This window comes from Macrosteles quadrilineatus, unplaced genomic scaffold (genome assembly GCF_028750875.1).
Source record: "Macrosteles quadrilineatus isolate MER2022 unplaced genomic scaffold, UCM_ALF_1.0 Scaffold_2__2_contigs__length_208266976, whole genome shotgun sequence".
Lineage (NCBI taxonomy): Eukaryota > Metazoa > Arthropoda > Insecta > Hemiptera > Cicadellidae > Macrosteles > Macrosteles quadrilineatus.
In genome coordinates, this window is record NW_026542595.1 from 155,103,697 (window position 1) to 155,127,407 (window position 23,711).

The window sequence follows — 23,711 nt, forward strand, 5'->3', positions numbered from 1 at the left end:
TCCAGTTTATATAAATGAAATGCGAAATATCTATAATGCTGCCAAGTGGTCCAGCTCATAAAAAACTGCTAATTTTTTAAAATAAAGGGGGGGTCCATGCGGAACCCCAGATATGAATAACCCAGCAACAAACCAAAAAGTTGACGTATAACTAATATTTTGAACAATGGAAAATACCTGGGGTATATTTAAAAATTGTTTTTTAATATTTTATATAATTTGTTTTAACGCTTTCTCATAATGAAGCAATATTTCTTATAAACATTTATGTTATTTTTTATTAGTTTTTATCTACTCCTGAGGTCTTTTGTCAGGCGCCGTCAGGCGCCTCAAACCGTTCCAAATAGACCTTTTAAACATTTTTAGATATGATGGAAAAGGAACCCGTCACTGATGCACCCCAAGTCTACTTCTAAAAAAAACTCATGCACCCATACTTACAGATTACATTATGTTACCGAACATTTGTTTAACACGATAAATTTAAACATGTTTTCTATTATTAAATATTTTCCAAATAATAATAATAAAAATACTATCAGTTAAATACACCGTAACCCATTTAAAATTATTTTTAAATCAACATTCTTACCTCAACTAAATTCATTGTAATCACAACTCATCAAATAAGATTGTTATTTCTATTAAAACATCAAAGTGTTTTAGCGAAGCCCGAAAAATCAAGTGACTCACAGCGGAAATGACAGCGCAGGATAGTTTATGGGTGGTGGAGTCGGCCACTCATCTAGAGGAAGCTGATAAGCTGTGATATGTCCTGGCCTCGTTATATCTGAGAGCCTTGATATCACGGAGTCTGTGTGCAATATCACAATTTTCTCATCCCTAACAATGATGCGTGAGTCTATGTGCATCATTATCAATTTTATTCACAAATAATGTTGGAGTATACAGGCAATATCATTAGAAGTCTTATTTGATAAATTATGATTGATTTATGTATAAATGATAGTCAGATTCACCCTTAACTCCTTAAGGGTGAATCCTTTTGATGAATCCTTTTTTTCCTTAATCCTTTTTTTTCAGTGAAGACTGAATAAGGATGTATGGAGAAGTAACAGAATATACTGGTTAGGTTTTTGTAGCTAAATTTAAAAAGGAAAATTTAAAAAGTTGTTACTGCTTAAGGGTTCTAAATGGAAAAAACTAAAGCTTCTTACGATGGTCGGGTCGGATCATCCTGGTTGGTGAACCCGATAAAATATTGTTGCTTTAACGTTTGATTAGTATTTGATTGAAGCCGGGGGCAATTTACTTGAGATCGTGAATCTTCAGACTTAAGTATAAATTTTCATACGAAAGTTATTTATATCTTTGGGGGATTCCAAAATAGTTCACTAACCCAGAAGCTAAGTTTTCCTAAGAAGATATTTTAAACTCCTAACATTAACATCGTAAAAAGGAGAAAATTACAGTAAAATGAGATGATTATAAAGTTACCCTTTAAATTATTCTATACCATGTTATTATTATTATTATTATATTACCGTTGAAACGGGGAAGACACCTAAGTCTGTAACCCGAATATGAGTGAAGGATGAATAAATAATGATGGGAGATTTCTTGACGACTCGTCCCTTCGTCCCTGCATTGTTACTGACTAAGACCAGCTGAAGCCAGGACCATTTAACCTATTATAAAGCCCAATGATCAAGGACAGCTGGGTCCAATTTTCGAACCATCAAAAAGCTTACAAATTTTCTCAGCATTAACCCAGCAACCTTTTGATCACTCAGCTATATTATTCCATATACATTATGTATATACTTTTAACGAAACACACTTCTCATAGTATAACATATAACTAAAGTAAATTTTACCTGTCTTCTTTCCTTTATAGGTGAACAATCTACCAAATTCCGTATTATCATTCCTTGTAATTGACCGCGAAGTAAGAAGTTAACAACTATAGCCACTCTGTGAGTGGAGCACCTCCCAATGAAGGTAAATTGAGAAGGTCACGATCAGCTTGAAGCCTATATTTTAGGGAAAGCGATCGCTTATTGGATTCAAAGTGGTCGTCGTTTGTGATACGGTTTGCATAGCTCGGGGCAACAAGCGAAATTAAGGCATCACAAAGTTGTATACTATTTTCCTCATTGAAAAAGAAACTATAAGGCACGATAAGGCAAAATTGTTGTGTAGGCTTTTTCGAAGCAGAGTCATGTTTTACTGAAACGGAACAAAGAAATAGGGCCTTAGAGGTTTAAGTGTACATAGACAATGTTTGAAAATAACTTGATACCTAAAACCTTAAAACAAATGATTTACTTCATTGATTAACCTAAGAAGTAATCTAGTTTGTTACAACAAAATATTAATCAGTGATGTAATGTGTAATAAAACCGTGACTTCCATAGCATGTTTATTCGTGGTCCTTCCAAAATTCACTTACTACTCTAAAATGTGTCTCGTGCCTTGAAAATAACGAAGTATAAATCTTGCATAGAAAACGAGGCACTATATAAATTACAAATCCATCAGGCATTAAATAATGAAATTTATATTTCTGAAACTTAAAACAAAATTCATAGCGATTAGAAACTTAAATAAAGTACCCTAAACCACAACCAACCTTCTCATTTATGCCATGGAGGCTTCGTCAAACGAGAGTGGAATGTTATTCATATTTATCTGGTTGACTTTCATGGACAAACATCATACTCATAAGTAAACACATTATTAAACACGTCCTTTCATTGTGAATAGATAACATTTTTTAGATGCGCTCAAAGTAACAAAACTACCTGGAATCATGCTTAAAAAATGTAATAATGTAATCGTAAACTACTATTTTAACATGTAAACACTTTGTACAATCTAACTGGTCGTAGGGATGAGGAAACGTACCCAGACAAGAATATTGTTTCATTGATTGTATATAGATTTTGTTCCACCCGATCCAAATACATAAAAGATTGTTTCCACCTTAGTGTGAGACATACAGATAGAATAAAATAGCTAAAAGTTGTTATTTTAAGAACGAAACTTATGTAAATAACAGTTGTATTACAAGTTTACAAACTACATTTTACAGTAATTTATATGCAAGAGGGTGCACGTGCTATCTAAATATACATGATAGTATAATAATTGGAACCTATTAAGTATAATCAGAGGTGCCATATTTAATAATGTTTGATTATACAAACTTGAGAAAGTGGAGTGTACAAAACGATTTTATAAATTTGTAATTATATTTCTGTTAAATAAAATTATGTATATTTTAAATTTACTGTAACTTATATTTGATTAACTATTTGAACTCAAACATTTTGTTTTCGAATAGGCCTGTCCTAATTTGTAGTAGATATTGTAGACTACATCGATATGGGCTACATAAAATTAATTTAATAAGACTAATAACGTTTTAGCAATTTATATGTAGGTTCAGAAAATTTAATTGAATACTTTTCATGAAAGATTTCATTATTTTTAATGTCAGCAAACAGTGAAATTGAAACACTTGGGATTGAAACACTCGAATGATCAAAGGAAACGTAGGAATGTTTACTTCCGCTGCATTGCATTGACGTCTCATTTCCGATTTGCAATTTAAGAAATGAATCGCATAAGTATACCTCCGATATTTCTTTGTAAATTCATTTGAGATTGGAGTTAGAATTCAGTTGGACATAAATGTAGGTTTACCTTTTTGTTGAAATGATAATTTTTTAAAGTCACGAATGCAAATTCTCTAACTTAATCTGTTATTAATAAGGAAATCTACGTCACTCATAGGGCTAAATCCTCGATGATTTGACGTTACGTTCAGCTTAATGCAACAAATCTTTCCAAAGAAGTATTAGTAAGTTTCTTGTTATTTTCTACCTGCTTGACAATTTTTTTTATCGTGAATAACATGCGTTGTTTTACAACTAAGAGGTAGAAGAGGTCCAGTTCAGAACGTTAATTGTTTTTTTTCAGAATACACATGTTTGAAACAATTAACATTTTTGCTATTAAATCTTGTGGTTGACGGTAATAACCAGACAGATTCTGGCCCAGATACCATCAGTCTTATTGCTACCAACAGTACCAACAACATATGATTTCTTATTTTGTCGACAAACGTTAAACGTTACACAGTGACCAGGGTTGATGATGATCTTAAACAAACGTATGTTCAGGAAAAGGACCGTTAATATAAAAATTTGCCTTATAAAAATAGAAGCAGATAAATGAGGTTAGGTTATACTATATGGTGTTATGATAGGATAAGTTCGGTTTGGTTATGTTAGTTTCTGTTAGGTCGGGTTTAGAAGGGTCGGATTTTAGGTTACGTAAAACATTACCCAGCTTAATCCACATGATTAATGGGTAGGGGCACAGGTTAGTAAAATTATTACTGAACGTATAACTATATTTTTCTCTTTTGAATAGACACACTTACAGTACTATTACTCTATTACTCCAATATTATTTGTCCAGGGCAAATTGCAATATCGGTGGTCCTCTTCTTGAAAAGACCCAACGTAAAAAATGCTGATGGCCAGGAAAACACCAAAAGCCACAGGACCATTGGACCACAGGACCACTGGACCACTGGACCACAGGACCACAGGATACCGGCCCAGGACTCGGAGGCGGAAGGAGCCCACTCCAAGTGATTATACCCGGACTATTTAAATTAGACGCGTTCAGAAATAACCGTCCCGAACGCGTGGCTTTAGGCAAGGCCGCAGTAGAACGTGGCTTCACCAAGCATTGTTGCATATGTAACGTTCTCTCCACTATAACGTTTAGTGCTTCATCTCCATAATCGTCGGATTCCATACATTTCCCTACTTGAACTGTGCATTCTGTTGAAATGCGAAATAGTCAAAATGGCTAAGGTGCAAAGACGTTTATTGATTTTTTTCGTTGTTCAATATTGTTTAACTTGCCTAGGTATGTTTACAAAGAATATATAAATTATGTTTAGACAGAAGGTTTAACGGACGTTCAGTATTGACGTTTTGGTGAAGATTTGCTACCAATCACAAACAAAAATCATTCATTTCCTAAATTCTGCTTTGGTTAAAATACATATATTTTTAATGTATTATGATAATTCAAATGCTATACAAAGTAATAACTTACATTAGGTTTCATCAATTGATTAAGAAATATTTGATGAAAACACTAATCAAGATTATAAAGTCACCTGTACCTGTTATTAGGTGATTTTGTAAGTACCTGTTTAATAGTTCATCATTGTTAAATGAAAACACTGTGATTATGTTTATCACATAATATACAAAAGTTAATAAACTGATTAAATAAATTTTACCAATTATTTTTAGAGAGACGTTTTGTTCTTAATAATTAGCGACGAAGACATAAATTATTTTGTAATCTTGCAGCGTCAGTTCTTCTGACATCTAATGAGCAAACTAAAGTTGTTAAGTAATCATAGTTTTTGATTTTTTTTCTTAGTAGCGAACAAAATGGAATCAATACTTCGTAGATTAAAACTATTTGAAAAACTGCACTGTATGATCAGTAGATTAGCATGTCGCTAGTCATAAGTGACTTAATTGTTCCCTAATATTTTTAGCTGTTAATTAGTCATATAGACCACTAATTTACCCAACAACATGTAATTTTTCAAAACAATATATTACTCGTATGCAATCTAGTTATTATGTTAAAATGTCAGTCAATCTGTTGATTTATATCTTGATCTGTTGATTTCACTATCAAGTACTACAACCCAATAATATGTCTGACAACATACGACCTTTACTAAAAGTTTCTTAATTTGTTAATTAGTTTGCACACTGTTTTTTAGAATTAAATAAACTAATTTCCCTGTCCAAATATATCAAAAAAACACATATATTTTTTATGTTTAAACATAAAATATGTTTTTAAATATAATTAGTATAGAGAGTATAACAAAGGCTAACATTTTAAAGATAAAGTATTGTTATAGTTCGCTATTAGCCATGAGTTCCTCATCTCCTCTATACTTTACTCGACTCACGATTACTACGGAAGGTCAGGATTACTCATAAATCAATCATTTCCGCCATAGAACACGACGCTTAAGGGTTTGACGGGAAACAGTATATAAACTTTGATAGTTTACCTAGTTAGTAAAGGCGAATCCGCTGAGGTAACGGATTTTAAGTAGCTGCGCGTCGTTATCCGCTTGTTTTATGATCTCCGACTTATTATTTACGTGTAAAACGCTAGACCTTTGGTATTTACTTTACTTGGAATATATATCAAGTAATTGAGTCAACTGCAAATAATTACTGGGTGACCTATTCTTAATTCCATTTAAGTTCATGTATAGTGTTCAGAGAAAACTATTTTACTCTTATTTGGTTATTTTTTCATTGGTTGAAATACACGACCACGCTGTGCCTATGGCTCAGATCAATTGATTACAATTAATTAAAGCTAAGTAAAAAGAGGATTTGGACCAATCCCATAAAAATTCATAAACATTATTATGCCTTTAAATACTTTCTCCAAAAATCAACTTGGTAATCTTAAAAAATACCTTAATCACCTGGGTATTGGAGTGAGAAGTCATAATTTAAGTCACCGATTTTAGTCGAATGATAATCAAAGTGAGTGATCAATTTATTTAACCATTGTAAAAACCGGCATATGCATATTTATTGGTAATATTTAAAAATTATTATTTATCGTCTAAAAATTTTTGAAATGTAAATGGTATGGTATTAAAAGACGCATTCCATTATACTGCACAGTACATTATGTAATCTAAAAAGCTAGGACATACTTCCAATTCCTGTTGATTTGAGCTTTGATAATCATTGAAGATGTAAGACTCTATTTTCACAAGAATAAATTATTGTGAAATTCTAAGAAAGTACTTTGGATTAAATGTTGTTCCAAACGCAATTATCGTTTTTACATTTTAAGCCATTGTTGTGTTTTACTAAGCATTATTTTTATGAAACTGGTTCTAAGAATAATTAATTGCAAATCCAAAAGTCTTTTCAAATGTTTTTAATAACTGCGAGATTTTAAATAAATGCAGAGGGAAAGGTCTGTTCTTACAATTGCTTCAATCTCCATTATGCAGAATAACGGTGAAATTATATTTTCGTCATTAATTTGTTGATTGTTAAAATATATATTTCTATTTAAATTAGAATGACTTAACTACCTAGAAATAATTTTATTAAAATAATCATAAAGTGTTTATTGTATGTGTACTGAAAATTATAAAGGCAGCATATAAACAGTCTAGACATTTGAATCCTAAATACTTATTTTCACAAACTTAAAAATAACTAATGAGTTAACTCTTACTTGTTTTACTGTTTATTGAATTATCAACAGAATTTTGTGAAGGCAACAGATAGCATTGTTAGCATTGTTAAATTTCAATACGTCTACACTACGAGACTCGAATCTAGGCATTCATAACAACTTGTGCGTTGTTATTTTTTTTGTGCGGACAAAACAAAGAAAACTAGGAAATTTTACTAGATGTCATTTACTAGATTCCCGTCTTTTTTGCTTTTTGAAAATTAGTTGGACTTACTGCTTAGGGATGGTTTCGTACTACTCTTTAGCCAAATTATCATGCAGACAACTCTTTCCTTTAGCTGTAAACCATTGGTGATTGGCTGGGTTTGAACCCAAGCCTTCAATATAAATGTCCTGTGCAGTGACAACTAGACCCCTGGCTCTCATAGTATTTTTGTAAATAGTTATCCCAAAACACGTAAAATAACTACATCTTTTGACTATATAAATGGCCCTAATAAAAACTTATATATTATTGTTTTTGTTTATTTTCATTCAAAATATCATAGTTGAACTCAACACAAACACTTCTTATAAACAAAAAAATTGTAAAATTAAATATCTAAATAACAATAATGACTAGAGAAATATTGTTTTTAAATTACAAGAATTTTTAAGTGAATTTATACTTTATATCAGAAATTTCACCAGCTAAATTGCCTTTTTAGTGGTAATAACAATGATCAATTTTATTCATGGATGGTTCGATGGATAAAAGGTTTTTTGAACAAATACAATCGATCCGAAAGCAAAATAACAATGATAGATAGTAAACAGTGACCAAAGACTAAACAATCTAGAATTTTATAGATACGATGGTCACAGACGTCGAGTAAAACATAAAAGAGACGATCAGTTTATAAATAGGTGGAGATATTTGATAATGAATGGTACAGACCTCTGAATAGCGGATCCTGATTTAACTTCCACATTTCTATCTTTACTGCTGGCCTGCCTTATCGAACGGGCTCACTTTTTGTGCCACGGACTTTTCATATTGATGTTGTCTCCTGTACCATCAGTTAAAGGATTTACATGTTTTGATGTTTGAATGTGAGATATACCATTGGAAATAACGCTAATGGTCAAACATGTGCTACTATACTATTATACCAGCGAATATAATGAGTCCAAGTTAAGTATTTTGTAAATTGTAATTTGTTTTAAAATAATAATGGTTAGCAAACCTTTTACGTTTTGACATTTTACAGTAAAGAACATTGATGTTTTCTATGATCTAGTTGAGTTTTAGTATTAATTTAGTACTACAGAGTATATTTTATGTTTTTGTACTTTAGTGTTTATATTTAAATACACCTAATCGTAAAATGTGTACATCTATAAAATGTCACCATAAATCATAAAATGTGATCCTTTTAAAATAACGTTACGAATTTAAGATTGTTATTACTGCCTGTTGAATGTCAACAAATCAACAAATGTATCTCTTACTTTGAGCATTTTCAGTTAAGATATTCTTTATTTGTAACAGAGAAGGTTCTCTTCACCTGGGAAGACTACTTTTACATTTCATAGATAATTTCAACAATAGCTCAAGTTATACTCCGAACCAGAGGCTCACCCATTACTACCACATTACTTGAAAAGCTATTGGCTAGATTTACAAGTAAGCTTGCAATGAACCTTTACATTTTTTGAAAGATCCAGGGTCTCAAACATAGAGGTTCTTTCTACACCACACAAATATAATAATATTCGTTGTATGGAATTCATTGTTGGTGATGGTGAGTTAGTGTTGTTCAAAGGTTTATTACGGACATTTTCCATCATGATGGTAACAAAAATACTAACATGGTTTCTTCCCGATGGAAAATGTACGCAAAAACCTTTAAAATAATATATTTTAAAATTACCGTCTAACCCATGATCATAATGGAAATTTAGATATATTTCAGTTTAAATTTATTAGTAATAAATTGGTTAATTTGAACCAATATCTAAGTAACTTAATAAACGAATTGCTTTTGTAACCTATAATACGGGTAAAATTCACTAATTGTCTCCAGATGGTTTTGTTTATTTGCGGTAATTTACACCGTTATAGTTTTGTTATGTTTTTTGGAAGAACACAGCCAAAACACTAGCCTTGTCACCATCTATTGCCAACGATTTTTAAATGACATAATTACTTGATGGCCCGACTAAAAATGACATCTGGGTCTAGAAACGATCTCACTTGAAACCAAACCAGCGATTTTCAAACGCAAAGTTGTATACCTATGAATTCACGACAGGTTAGCTCTTTTGAGTTAACTCATATTAGCTTTTACCAGTACACTTTTCAATATCTTATTCCAAAACGACTACTTGCAGGATTCCTTGACAGTCAATACCAACAGTTTAAAACCTACATCCATTCCTAATAAACATAAGCACGTCCAGCCTCACTTTTATCACGTATTCAGTTACACCCTACGGTACGTGTCATATCAAGTTGCATTTACCTCTGCCTTGCATATATATAACTCGTTTGCCGCACGCTGCGCCTCACCGCTAAACCACTTTGCACCTCGTGTATTCGGTTGTTTTGTAATGATCGGTTTCACTGCAATCTTCTGCAACGGCAGATTACAAGTATTTACAAGCTGTTAACTAGTTTTTCACCGATTACAACCGCTCGACTAGTTTTAACCGATTACAAGCGGTTTGGAATGATTACTACGATTTCTTTGAATTCCATTAGAGTCTATGCTAGAAACTCCTTGACTGATGGTCGGTTATCGGTTTTTGGTGTCCTTGGCATGTTTTGTGACACTGTAAGGAAAAACGGAAATATAAAACCGCTCCAAAAATTGTGTTTTGTTGTTAATACCTACGATATTGTGGAGTATTTGTTTTTCGTAAAGATGGCATCCAGGCATTTTCAAATAACAGTACCGTGTGTAGCGGCTTAAAATAAGGTAATACACAACACTTTGTACCTCTAGGGGGATAGAAGGGTAATTAAGTAAGATTACTATTGCTATTAATAATGCATTTAAATTGTGGCCCGAAGACCATATGGATTAATAGTTTTGTGCTCTTGGTTGTTGAAATTATTACAGTCTTGCCTCGATTGTATTATTTCTTCTCTGCTTCGCATTTTTAAACACTGTGTCCATGTAACCAATTAATTTGACAGACGTTTAGGATTTTCATATCTGTAATTGATTATTTGTCTTTCATAAAACTTATAAACATCCTATCTATTGAATGGACCTTTATTTTTATAAACGACACGATTATATATTTCACATCATTTACGGTTTCATTGTTAGCGGCACAGCGCCAATAAGAAAAAACCTAATTTTGACCAATCGTGCAAATATTGACCAATTTCAAAAAAGTTTACTCAAGTCGTGTAAACCTTCCATTTATAAAAAGAGTTCACAAAGTAGTTAGACAATCCCAAGCAAGACACTGAAGTGAGGGTGGGGGGCTCAATGGACTTAAACTATTTGATTTCCTACTTTTACGAATTGTAAAAACCTCAATAATATTTTATAAAAATATTTTTGAGACCGGTGTGCAGTTTATTTAATATCACCATACAAAATATTTAGTGCGTTGCATAAGTCACTTTTATACTCTAATCAATTAATTACCGATATATTTCTAGTGCTAAGTGCTGTATATCTCTTGTGTCTTAGGATATTGATAGTAAATCAATTCATGCAGTTTGTTGGTATATATAGACATAGTTTTTAATTAATTTAAAGGTGTTTTAAATTATTTCGTAAACGTAAATAGGCCTACTTTCTGTATCTGATGGCATTCACATTTAGAATCATATTTAAAAAATAACCTTACACTATGAACCCAAATAAACAAACACCTAATTAAGCAACAGGAAGTTCGCATAGTCTGCAGGTTTGCTGGAACGGGGGTATTATTTCGGGAAGCAAAATTCATCACACTTATAAAACACCTCCCCCGTATCTCCTCTCCATCAACACTTGAAGTGAACTATTTATGAGAAAGGTTTATTCGTGATGTGAGAGATTTGTTGACTTTTCAACTGCCAACACATATGACAGGATTGAAAAATTGTGTTTACGCGATTTTGTGATATTTTACATTTTAATGTTTTATTTTCGCTGACGATATATTAGAATGAGTTACCCGCTTGTATTTTACCAGTTAGAAAAAGATGCTGTTGATTTACAATGTAATTTATATTCTTTTACACGATGGAGTATTTTCTTTTTAATTTGGAAATAAATTTAATTTTTAAATTGCCTTGGTTACATTTTATTCTTAAAATGTTTAAAAGAATTACTATCTAATAATTTGAATACTATAGGACTCATTATTTGTGTATATTTCATATGGAACAGATTCTATATGGTATATACACTTAAAATAATTAATCAATAATTAATTGATGAACCAATTTCCTTTTTATTTTATCTTTTTTATACCTAATATTATATTTTAGTACATTGGAAGGATTTGTCAAATATAGTAAGTTTGGTGTTTCCGGCTTTCTTAATTGGTGGTATTATATTAATGTGATGCAGTGTATTGAAGATATTCTAAATCAACCATAAAACTAGAATGTTAGATTTGTTCTAAATAAAACGAAAGTAGTTAGAAGTTGATTTTTGCAATATATTAAACTTTCATTTCTATTAGACTATCTATTGGTCATAAAAACTCAGATTTATTTAAATTATTCACTACTTTTGTAAAAAAGTATGATTCCTTAGTGGTTTTATCAAGAAATCAACTTAACTTGAGATTCTTAAGGTGTTGCCCCGAATATTAACTGTAGGCCTGTTATGGTTAACTATTTTTGTAGTTAGTTTTTTTTTAGATTTAGCTGAATCTATAACTCATCTTCGCCGATTCCAAAAAATAAAGTATGTTCAATTCTTCTTCTTATTCCTTTTTTAAATAGACTAATCCTTTACCTTGCAAAGGATTTGTCCTGAACTTAATTATATGAAATACGCAATAAAACAATATCCTGTTATTTATTTTTTCATTCAAAAACCAAGAGCCTCGAAACTTCAAACCTATTACCAACACCCAAAAGGTAATTTTTCAAATAACTATTAGTATTCGTAACATTTAATAACAAATTCTAAGCTTAGTTCGTTACTGTAGAGAAATTTAGAATTAAACTATTGTACCCAGCATCTGTTACATTTTCGTATATTCAATTAGTTTTATTATTACAAATTAAATTATTTATTAATTTTAATTTTAAAAGTTATCATACAATATCCTTTAAACTAAACTTCTAAACAATATAATAAATTCGCGAATTTCTATCAAATTGCAATCTACAACAAAATTAGATCTCAAAAATCTATTTAAATGTGAACATGTTAACAAACACCCCCAAAGTTCACGGAAGACAATTTTCCAAAATCCAAATATACGTAAGATTGACGAGCTAGATTCACAGACCTGATTGGACGAGGAGCGGTCGGGGCCAAAGCAGGGGCCGCACTGGCGTTTTTGATCCAGCGCCCACCGCCGCCCGCACGCTCACACCCGCGACCGCGCGCAGGACTCGCAGGACTACCCCAAGTATCCTGACTTGGTCCTTCTACATCCGTGGCTCCTATACATCACCCACAAGTTATGCCGGGTCTTCGCTCTAAATCGTTCCGGGCCATTTAATTTTATTGCGGTGTACCCAGAATACCGGCTTGTTGAAATGAGTTTTAATTTTTAAAATGCTTTGCGTAAATTGTTAAACATTTGGTGGAACTAGACTATTCAGATTTCTAATGAAGGTATTGTAGTTTATTTTTGAATATTGAAGTATTTCATCTTTGGGGATAGCTATGTACATTTTATTTTATAAGCAAAACATTGTTGTAAAAGACACTCACAGAAATCAGTATAGACAAAATTATGTTTTCCATCTTATTTTGTTACTGAGGTATGTTTTGCATAAAATATGCTAAAGATTTACTCATACTTAAATTCATTTACTTCAATATTACTTTTATTTTGGATTTTGGTAAACTTATAAAGTTAGCTCATCTGAACTAAGGGGCTTTATTTAAGAAGTCTAACATTCGGTAGAATTTAAACCAGCATGCAACGTGTTTGTTGGCTCAATTAGTACTCTAAACACTACACTTCGTACTCGAAAACTTACAACTTTAGTATAAGACATTATTTAACGTGCATGACAATTATTAAAACGTTATTTTGTTGACCAATTTCATACTTAATTATAGAGTATGATTAGCAATTGTTTACTTTAGGTACTTTATTTTGTCGTACATTTGGGTTTTTGTAACAAAAGTGCATAAACGTATTGGCAGGAATTCATTGCCGTTCGATAATGTTAAAGTAACTACTAAAGACAAGTGTTCCATATTCCTTTACTATTATTTGTGCTACTGCCAACATATTTTCAACTAACGACCTAATCGTAACTAACAACCTACACCAACAAGATCCCCACTATGAGGTAAACATGTAGATCAGTGGAAGTGCTAGCGTGCTGTGCCACCTGGATGGTTTTTATTGCCGAGGATTATTTATCATTTGCAAATTTAAAAGCGGCTTATTATTTACATAATTGCGTATCTGTAACAAGTAATTTAATTACGTCAATAATTACCTGTGAATGCGAAGTATGAGAAAAATGCATGTGAATCCAGGATCCGATCTTTCAAAAGATAATGGTTGGTAATCAAGCCGAAGAGTTTTACATTGGAATGTAACAAGCACAGAATTTAAAATTTTCCAGATAATAGACTAGTAATTGTTTATTTATATTTTCCGTACGTGTGGGTGTGTAAGCTCTTGAACAAATAACCTCTGGCAACTAAAAATCAAACTAATGTTAGAAGTCATGCGTGTTTAAGACATCCAAAGCAAATTGAATAAACATAATCTATAAAGTCATTGTTGAAACCTGTGCAATTATAATAATGTCATATTATTGTAATCTGTATCATCATAATCTTGGGTAAATTATTGTGCGAACTATCATAAGGCCAGTTATTAATGTAATCTATATAGTTTTTTTAAGTTATCATTACTAAATATGTCATAAGTTTGAGAAAACATGAAAAAACCGGTGTTAACCAAATTCAACCCATTGGTCATCCCATATGCCTTTGCAATTGTTTCAATACGAATATAAATCACATTAAATATGTTCACTTTATCCAAATAAATAATTCAATTATCAAACTTCGCCTACATAACATACCATTTCAATCCGCACAGCCATCATAAATCTACAAAACCAACCAAATCGCGCATGTAGTGAGAACACCTCAAAATAATTCAACCTAAAATTTGAATAAACCTTTTACCACGTCGGAGCGAGTCTTAGTGATATTCTCGAACGTAATAGAATTAATTTAACGATGTCGATGAACGCTCTAAATCAATTAGCCATCGACGCCCGCCAGTCGCGATATCGTCAAGATTGGAGGGTAAGCGGCCGACCAGCTGATCGTGATACCGGAGATTTGGCGGGAATGACCAATCAGCTGTTATCGGCTGACGAATCTACGACGCCCTCAGCATATCAACCTCCTTGGCAACGCTAATTAATCGATAGACGACCAATAGACTTAATTATAAGTTAGATGCTGTTCATGAGGAAGCTTTTAAAGAAACTTGCTGGCTTATAGTCTAGAGTGGTTAGGAGAGACAGTAATGGGGGAAATGTCATAGCTAAAGGGGCCATGAAATTAATTAGTGTTTCCTCTGTAGATTATTTATATGTAATAAATTCCATAAAACTTTAAAATATATTTCTCTGAATTGTTTAATCAAGAACTCTATTTACAGTTAAATGTTATTTTCAAACGTGTAAAGGATTCCTTAGTTGTTGCTGTTGGTTTTTATTATTTTCCTTTACTATTAACTTGTAAAGCAGAAAACTGTAGCCTCGGAAGTGGTATAGCATAGATAGCATAGATTTTGCAAAACATAATCCTGGTTTATATAAACCACAGAGAAGTAAGATAAACTGAAATATTTCAACAAATGTATAAGATATTTGTTTATAAAGGTTCCTTTGCGTGTTCAATGGATGTGTACCCCAACGATCACTCGGTCTTATGTGATCGTTGGTGTACCCGTAGCACTTAATATTTTTCACTTCCGAATTCGAACTTGTGTTATTAATAACACAATCACGAATAAAGTAAGATATTAATTTTTTTACTGTTCTCGTGAAAGAAAATTCCTGTCCTATGGAAATGATACAAAATAAGAAGACCACTAGCATCCTGGAAATAAGGAATATGAAAGCAAATATCCTAAAAATAAGAAAAAGGAGAAATATGTTTTCTAGAATAATAACTGGATAAGATATTATTCGTAGGATATTTTACCAAGAAGCAAAATAAGGAAGGTGGAGCATAGGTAATCAGTCAGCACTAATGACTAGTAAGTTAATATCTCACGAAGAGCCAGACTTGTTTAATAGATATAAATCAGCGGCGCCACTGCCAGGCGCTACTAGCCGTACATAGTAAACAGCTGATTGTAGATAAACAGATGATAGGTGAAAGATCTCCCTAGCTAATACTAGCGTGCCGATGGATTTCGCTATGGTCGTAAGAGGGATGCTATTTATACTCCTTTGCCTGTTGAAGGAAACGATTTTTTTTATTCACTAGTAACATATATGGGAGGGATGATTTACAAATATATTTTCCTTTAAGTGTGATTGTTTTAAGTGGATTGATTTTTAATTTCAAATGAGAATTGGCATTACAGCCCAAAAATACTTCCAAAGGGATTTTAAAGAGTTTACAATATGCTAATTACAAATTAAACGTATTTTATTTCGATTATAGTAAACTTTGCTTTGAATTAATATAAAATAGTTAATATCAACACATTTTACTACTGAAATGAGGGTGACACAAAGGAACCGGACGTTTTTTTAACAGCTGTTCCATTGTTGTCGTACGTTGTAGGAAGATTGAGGTTATGTCATTACCTTCAGTAAGGCTTGCAATTTTTGTTGAAATGGCTTAGTGGACCCTAGACCATCGCGTTTTCGCATACGAAACTTCAGTCCAAAATGGTGAATCCGTCGACAAAACCCAGTGGGAATTTAGTCGACATTTTAATATTGAACGCCATGGAACGGTTTCAAGCCGAATTACGCTATTAAGGTGGGTTTTAGGGTTCCGAACAACTGGAAATTTAACAAGAAAGAAACCACCAGGCTTCTAGAACTTCGAGAACACACGAAAACGTCGCCAGAGTGAGTGCAGTATTGAATGAATGTTTCCTAACAAGGTGATTTCTCTCTTTGGTGACATAACGTGGCCACCAAGGTCACCTAACTTGTCCTTTAGTGATTACTTCCTTTGGGGGTTTCTTAAGGATCGTTTTTACGCTCACTAACCACGCACTCTAGAGGATTTGAAGTTGGGAATCACAGAAGATATCAATGGCATTGAACAAGACCTCCTGACCGGAGTTACAGATGATTTTCAGACCAGATTGAACATTTGTAGAGAAGTACATGGCCACCATATGCATGACGTCATTTTCAAAAAATGACTGTTTTGTAACAAATGGCAAATGTTTACCTCACTATGTACAGTATTAAAACCATTTTATTCCATGTAACTACTGTGTACTACTTATTTAAAAAACGTCCGGTTCCTTTGTGTCACCCTGTAGTATAATGCACATAAGACCCCACAAAAATATGCGAAACGACCATTGTTGCTTACAATTATAGGAATAAACAAATGAGGAAGCTTGAGTATTTTAGTAATTAGAACTGTATGATTTATATTTAAACAAATTCTTCTAAGTTAAAAATATGCAGATTCAACAAATGAACTAATTAGGCAGAATTTGAGAAGGTTCTAAAAATAATGTTAATTCTGAGTAGACCTCGTTAAAAGGTCTGAAGTATTTGGGTGCGATCCGAGTTCCGCCTGTCATTGGGGACGTCTTGACATAGACGTCTACGCAAAGAATACTTTATGTCAAATATAAGTAGAAAACCGTGTTTAGAACTTAACAATTAAAAATATAAATTTGTTTTAGCCAAATAAATTTATAAAACCAGTAATACAGTTGATTCAAAACCGAAATAAAAAATTTAGTATATCTTAACGTAATGAGTGGGAGGTACTGTAAACTTTATTAGCGTTGAACGATACATGTCATAAAAGAATCACTTATAAATTATGCATTTGATTCTGATCCATAAGCTACAAGGATCATAAACCACTAATATTTGTTTGTTCGTACATCTTTCTGCAAGCACTGCAAACATTTTAAAGTGCAGCCATAATTTAATAGAATTTTACTATGGACAGACTACTGTTTTCAATTGAGTTGATCATGTGTAATAAAAACATTGAACTTTGATTTAACAACCAATTTATTTTTAATATTGCTTAAATTAGCCGAACATTTTTGTTTTATACCTATCAGTTTATGAATTTTTTACTTACACAAAATAAAAATAAAAAGAATATGATTATTTGGATTTAGAGATATACAATTTTTTTCACATATTTTATTTGATCATACCCACCAGAACATGGGTCATTCAGCTACCAGAATAGTTTTAAGGCTTGACAAATACAAATAAACATTATTACATTCGTCAAACAGCACGTCATTAGGTAATGGGAAATAAATGGAAGCAAATGAGAAGTATATTAAAGATATATTGGAGGCAGAAAAACTACTTTATTAATTATTAGACACAATAAGACCATAGTTACGTTAGACAGTATTTAAACAGTGTAATTTAGCTGAAGCCCACAAACTTCAAACAATATAACGGTTAAGTTTCATTCAGATTTAAAGAAATCATGTTATATATCACTTTCAATACCATGACAATGTACACATAGCATTGTGGTTATAAACACAGAGCTTTCCTGGTCAGCCGTTGTAGTAAATTGAGGAAAGCTATTACTTAGGACCCATTTTTCCGTCTCCTGTGAGAAAACCCATTAAAAAAATATTTAACATGAATTTACGAATGGATGAAAAAGTACTACTTTCAGACCTCAATTGAAGATTGTAACCTGTTGTTGTATTGAAATACTGTAGGGAAATGCGACAGCACTTAATTATTTCATCTATAGTTTCAGAATTGGAATTAGGAACAGTATTAAAATCATGAATTGGAATTGAAGTAAAGATCAGATCTTTTGTAAGTGTTACATTCGGCCTTAGCAAGATCCTACCAAAACAGACAAATTGTTCCAATTAAGTAAAGTTAGATTGTTGATTATGAGTAGTAAAAATTAAATGTATTTCTTCTGAATCAAAAACATTCTTATAGTTTGGGAAACTCGGTGACTGGTGAGTGCAGCGACAGCGAAATTAAAATTTAATTCTCTCGTCTCTGAGTTGGTGAGACATCACTTAAGCAGTGTTTCCCTTGAATATGATTGCCAAAAAGATCGACCAGTGAGATTCAGCCACCTCCCACAGGGATTTGATCCGATCACTTATCCGATCATGACAGTGACTACTTTTCACTTGACCGTAATCAATATATCAATCAGTTGTCAGATCAAAAGTAATCAATAAACAGTAGGTGGTAGATGGGTTTGATTACTGAAATAAGTTGGATTAAAATGTTCTGTCCATCAGCATACATTGTATGTTTTGACGTGGCTTACGAGTCATTGGAACCTAGTTTTGTGATTGATGTGAGTAGAAAAATTGTGAATAAGGGAATTAAAAAATACAATTTCACTTTTATTTTTAATAATTGAAAACCGTATCAACTAGAAATATTTTACAGGTAATTAACATGAATGAAATACAAGTAGGTCAGATTTTAACTGTGATTTCTAAATAAAATTTCCTGAATGTAGGTTACTATTCACTGGATGTTGATTCTAAGGCTCCAAATTGTATGAAATACGTTAAATGAAGCATAATTTTGTTTATAACTTCAAACTTGATCTTCAAAGTTATTTCGAAATATTGTTCTTTAACACAATAAAATTTAGCCACGTAAGAAGAAAATAAATTTCAATATCATAAGTAATTTTAACTTATACAAATACTAAAACTATTTAAACGTAACCTAAAGCAAGCTAACAGTCACTAGTAATAACTAAACTAAATCTATTAGGCTTCATTCCAAAGCCGCGTTAAATGTAAATAAACATACGAACAAGATAAGTTGTTTGTTTTACGGGGAATACTATTCTTTGTACCAGAGATGCACTGTAGGCTTAACTCTGTAAATAATAGTTATTTTCACTCAAGCTTTGCATATGAAAGTTAGTGACTATTATCGGTGACATCATAGGTTAGAGCTTCTAATAGCGTCGACCGTATGTGCAGAACATCTGCATACACACCTAACCACGATGACGTGAAGGATATAAATTAACTACGTGAGAAAGGTTGAGTCATGTCGCCTAATTTTTGCTGCTTGTAAATTTGTTAAGAGACTTAATTTTTATTTTTATTTTAGGATGGTAAAAAATTTTCACATTTTATGTAAATTGTATATTTGTGAAGCAGTAAAAAATATGTGTATTTTTCACGTAATACAGGTCTAATAATGATCCATTTAATAATAAAAGAAGTATTTTTGTTTTAAAAGTTATTAACTACGTAACTACTATCATGTAGGTACCCATTACTGATTTTGGCCTATTTTGTCAATAGTTTGCAATATCAACGTTATTGGCTTAACTTTGCTTATTATGGATAAGGTAAATGTTTATAGTTTTTTCTTGCCTATACGAATATTTCTAAGCCCAACTGAAAGAATAACTGATTGTGAACAATTGTTTGTACTGTATAATGCTACCATTTGTTTTTGTATAGTAATTTATACTACTATACAATCAATTACAATCAAATACTAAAATTAACATACAATCGTGTCACACGTTTTGCAATAAGAGCAGTTATACTTGACCAAAGAACTTGGTAGACTACTACTATGTCAAATCAACAGGTACTCAAACTTCGACAGCAAACTCAAAGGGTTTATTCGTACTAACACTGTAATCTTCTACTACTTAATTACAGTAGTAATTTCTTTACTACTGTAATTCAACTACTTAATTATTCTATTACTTAATACTACTTAATTGTACTTCTACTACTGTAGTCTTCTTGTTTTTCAAGCAAAAACAGCCAAGTAAAGTCTAACAGTTACATTTTAGCCAGAAATGTTTGACTACTGAGCAATAATACTTTAAAATCTACAACAGAAGCATGAACAACATTGAACATTCCAACCCAACATATACAGAAAACTAACATATTCAACAACAATTGAAAGACATAAATTCTTACCTCAAGAGGTCTAGAGTGTGTGAATCATGATTCTCTCCAAATTAAAGTAAGTCTCAATCCGCTCTTCACCTCACAACACCTCAGTACGCCATCAACTGACACCGGCTTGGTAACGGACTTCATGCATATGAATACACAGATTAGCCGCTGTTGGTGTTGTATGGACCTAACGAAGCGTACATAATGTCAACGAAGAACACCATTCCTAATTGTCCTAGGGTTACTTGAATTTTCATTAGAACATACAACTAAGTTGCAGAGGCTAGTTTAGTTTGGAATTAGGTCCGCATAGGTAATTTGAAGGTTTTGAGAGTTATATGACATTTAGGTCAAAGGATAAAATACGTGGTTTTGTTTGTTTGTTCGGAATCAATAAATTAACAGGAGAAATACTTTGTAATTTTGTTGGTATCTGACCTAGTAAATACTACTAAACTTACGTGTTCTTAATGGGGTACCAAGGCATAAGGGTAGAATAGGTAAGCCTGTTCCAAGCTACTGTTAAATCTTCTTCAATACCCCACCATTGAATCATGACTCTTTGACCTCTTAATTGCATAGGATTATTATATTTTATTTCAGGTGGCTGTTTGGCTCAGTAAAATGTTAATGAATTAAAAGTAACAGGTAATCAGTAACAGGAGTAAATGGGTTTTTTCTTCTCTTCACATTTCTATTGAGGCAAACCAACAATATTTACTTCAAACAAACATATCAAAACAACTACAAATAAACTACGTTTTCTCCCTTTTTATGGGCTTGCGGTTTTGTATAGCTTTGGATTTTCGTCAACCAAAAATGAGTAAAGGGCTCCAGTACAACAACAAACTTTACTGATAAATAGTAAGCGACTACACCAGGTCACGAACCCACTAGGTTTCACAGTCCATTCTGAATGGACCTCTGATTCAACTAAGCATTTTATCAATTTATTGTAACTCCTCATATTTCTATATGAAATGTGTCTGGGGAGAGAGCTGGTTCAGTGGTTAGAGCGCGGGACTCCGGTTCCTGGAGTCCCGGGTTCAAACCCCGCCAAATCACCAATTCATTTTATCTAAGAGATATTGCCATGTAATGTGAAAAACAATTTTGGGCTCGTGCCTAGTGTTTTAGGAAAAAAATATGTATATGAAATGTGACTGCAAAACCCATTTGTCTCATAAACTCCTTCATACATAAAAGGACTCCAGTAAGGCCAAGACGGATGGTTAGACACACACTATTAATGTATCACTAAAGCGAATAATTTAGCAACACTTGCAAGATAGCTTATATTGTCAGTGCAGCAGTTTGCTTACATATATTACAAGACTCTGTGTAAGTAGGAGTACAGATGACCCTGTAATCGCAGACGTATGTTTATGTGCCTGGCGATCACGTGTAATTACTTTCATCTCTGGAAGTGGGAATCTGGTTTTACCGGTGCTTATAATTAGTCAAATTTGATTTAGGTTTATGTTAAGGGACTGAAGTGATGTATGGATAACGTTTAATGAGTTATCTTACCATCGAATCTGCACAGTAAGAGGATTTCATGTGTGTACGGACAATTGACAGATAAAAATAAATGTTAAATACTTAAGATGACAAAATTACATTTTAGTTTAGAAGTAAATATCTGTTTTAACCTAAAATACATGCTTATCTATCAAACAAGCGTATTACTAAAATGAGTGACTATAACAAAATGTGAACATAAATAAGAAACAATTGTAAAATTAAAGTTCTTGTTTTTCTTTTTTTAAACGAAGCCCTAGAAGCATAGGACAGTTGAGTTTGGATTGACTGTGAATATGGCAAATACAATTTTCAAAACTAAGTTCTTACAAAATCATAAGTTTATTTTTATATGTTTTATTCCTGACAACACTTGAGTGTTATGATGAATATTCAATGTTTGTATTTTATTTTGGTTAGGTATGACATTACGTATTCTAGGGATATAATACCAGAGAGCAGTCAGTAAATTACGCATAGATCGCAATAATCTTTAAGTATCTGATAGAGCCTATGAATACAGATAAGCCATCAAGACACTCTTAAGGCATCTGTAAGTTGCCTTTTGCTGATCTATGGAGATAAATCTATAATCTATAGCCTGTGCTATAAGGTAGAATGGAGTGGAGAGTACGGTTAATCTATAATCTTATCTATACACTAATCTGGTGTACTAATGTGCACATCCCTCTCCTAGCTCCCAGTGTTATAGACTCATTTTAGCGAATTTCCCTATAGGGAAGTAGCTATTACCGTAGGTCTCATGGTAAGACTTAGGCCCGGGACCGATTTACTTTTTCATTTTAATGTCCCCAGAGGCCAAAAACACCATTCGTTAAAATTTATATATATATATATATATAGATTTATATATATATATATATATATGTGTCCGTGAACACGATAACTTGAGTAATTTTTATCCGATTTTGATGAAATTTAGTTTGAAGGTGTAAGGCGGGATAAACTTGAATGAGTTCGCGATCCAGCATGATCGGACCATGGGAACAGGGTTTTATGGGGGGTTTTATGGGGTAAAAATTGGTTTTTCTCACTTTTTACCCTCAAAACACAAAATTTCCCAATTTTTCTCTAAACCTTCTTAAAGAGCTTAAAAAAACAAACAATTCAGTATATCAAAGTGTTTTTGTACGGTTATTGGTTACGGAGAAAACTAAAAAAAATTTTAAATTTAAAATTCCCATGTTATTCTTATGGAGAATATTGTAAAATGTTGTAGTTTGCTTGTTTATGGATATATTTTGATCAAACTTGGCAAATTTATTTATTTTATAGTAAGCTATCAATATTTTACTAAAAACACACTACTTTATTAGTTTTCTTGTAGCAGCAAACCTAGGTACTCGTTAAACCTAATGTTATTTAAATAGATCAATTGAAAATCAATTCGGCCAAATGGAAATTCGCTTAGACGGCAGGTTTGCTGCGGCGGGGGTATTATGTACTTAGTTTGATAGGCATCATGAGATCCGGAATCAAAAATGGACTCTTTTAAAGTTATATCAATTTTTATTACAACTTTAGTGCTATGTTTTGTTTTAAAGTCGGCAATTCTTTACAACTAAAGTGATTGACAGTTCCTAAACCACACTCTCCGTCCTTCTCCCCCCCCCTCCCCAGCCCCCCCTGTGTTTTACTCACAG

General features: G+C 32.4%; 1 protein-coding gene across 3 annotated transcripts in view; it reads right to left on the minus strand.

The window, feature by feature from the left end:
* Positions 1-20,574, minus strand: part of LOC128986946 (cardioacceleratory peptide receptor-like) — a 165,620-nt gene extending 145,046 nt beyond the window's left edge. For 2 of the 3 annotated variants that reach the window (XM_054407566.1, XM_054407564.1), the window contains exon 1: positions 20,548-20,574. The gene's annotated coding sequence lies outside the window, so the exon portion shown is untranslated. Of the gene's footprint in view, positions 1-12,708; positions 12,772-20,547 lie in introns of those variants that run through there. The other variant, XM_054407565.1, reaches the window with a different exon arrangement.
* Positions 20,575-23,711: the final 3,137 nt, after the last annotated feature.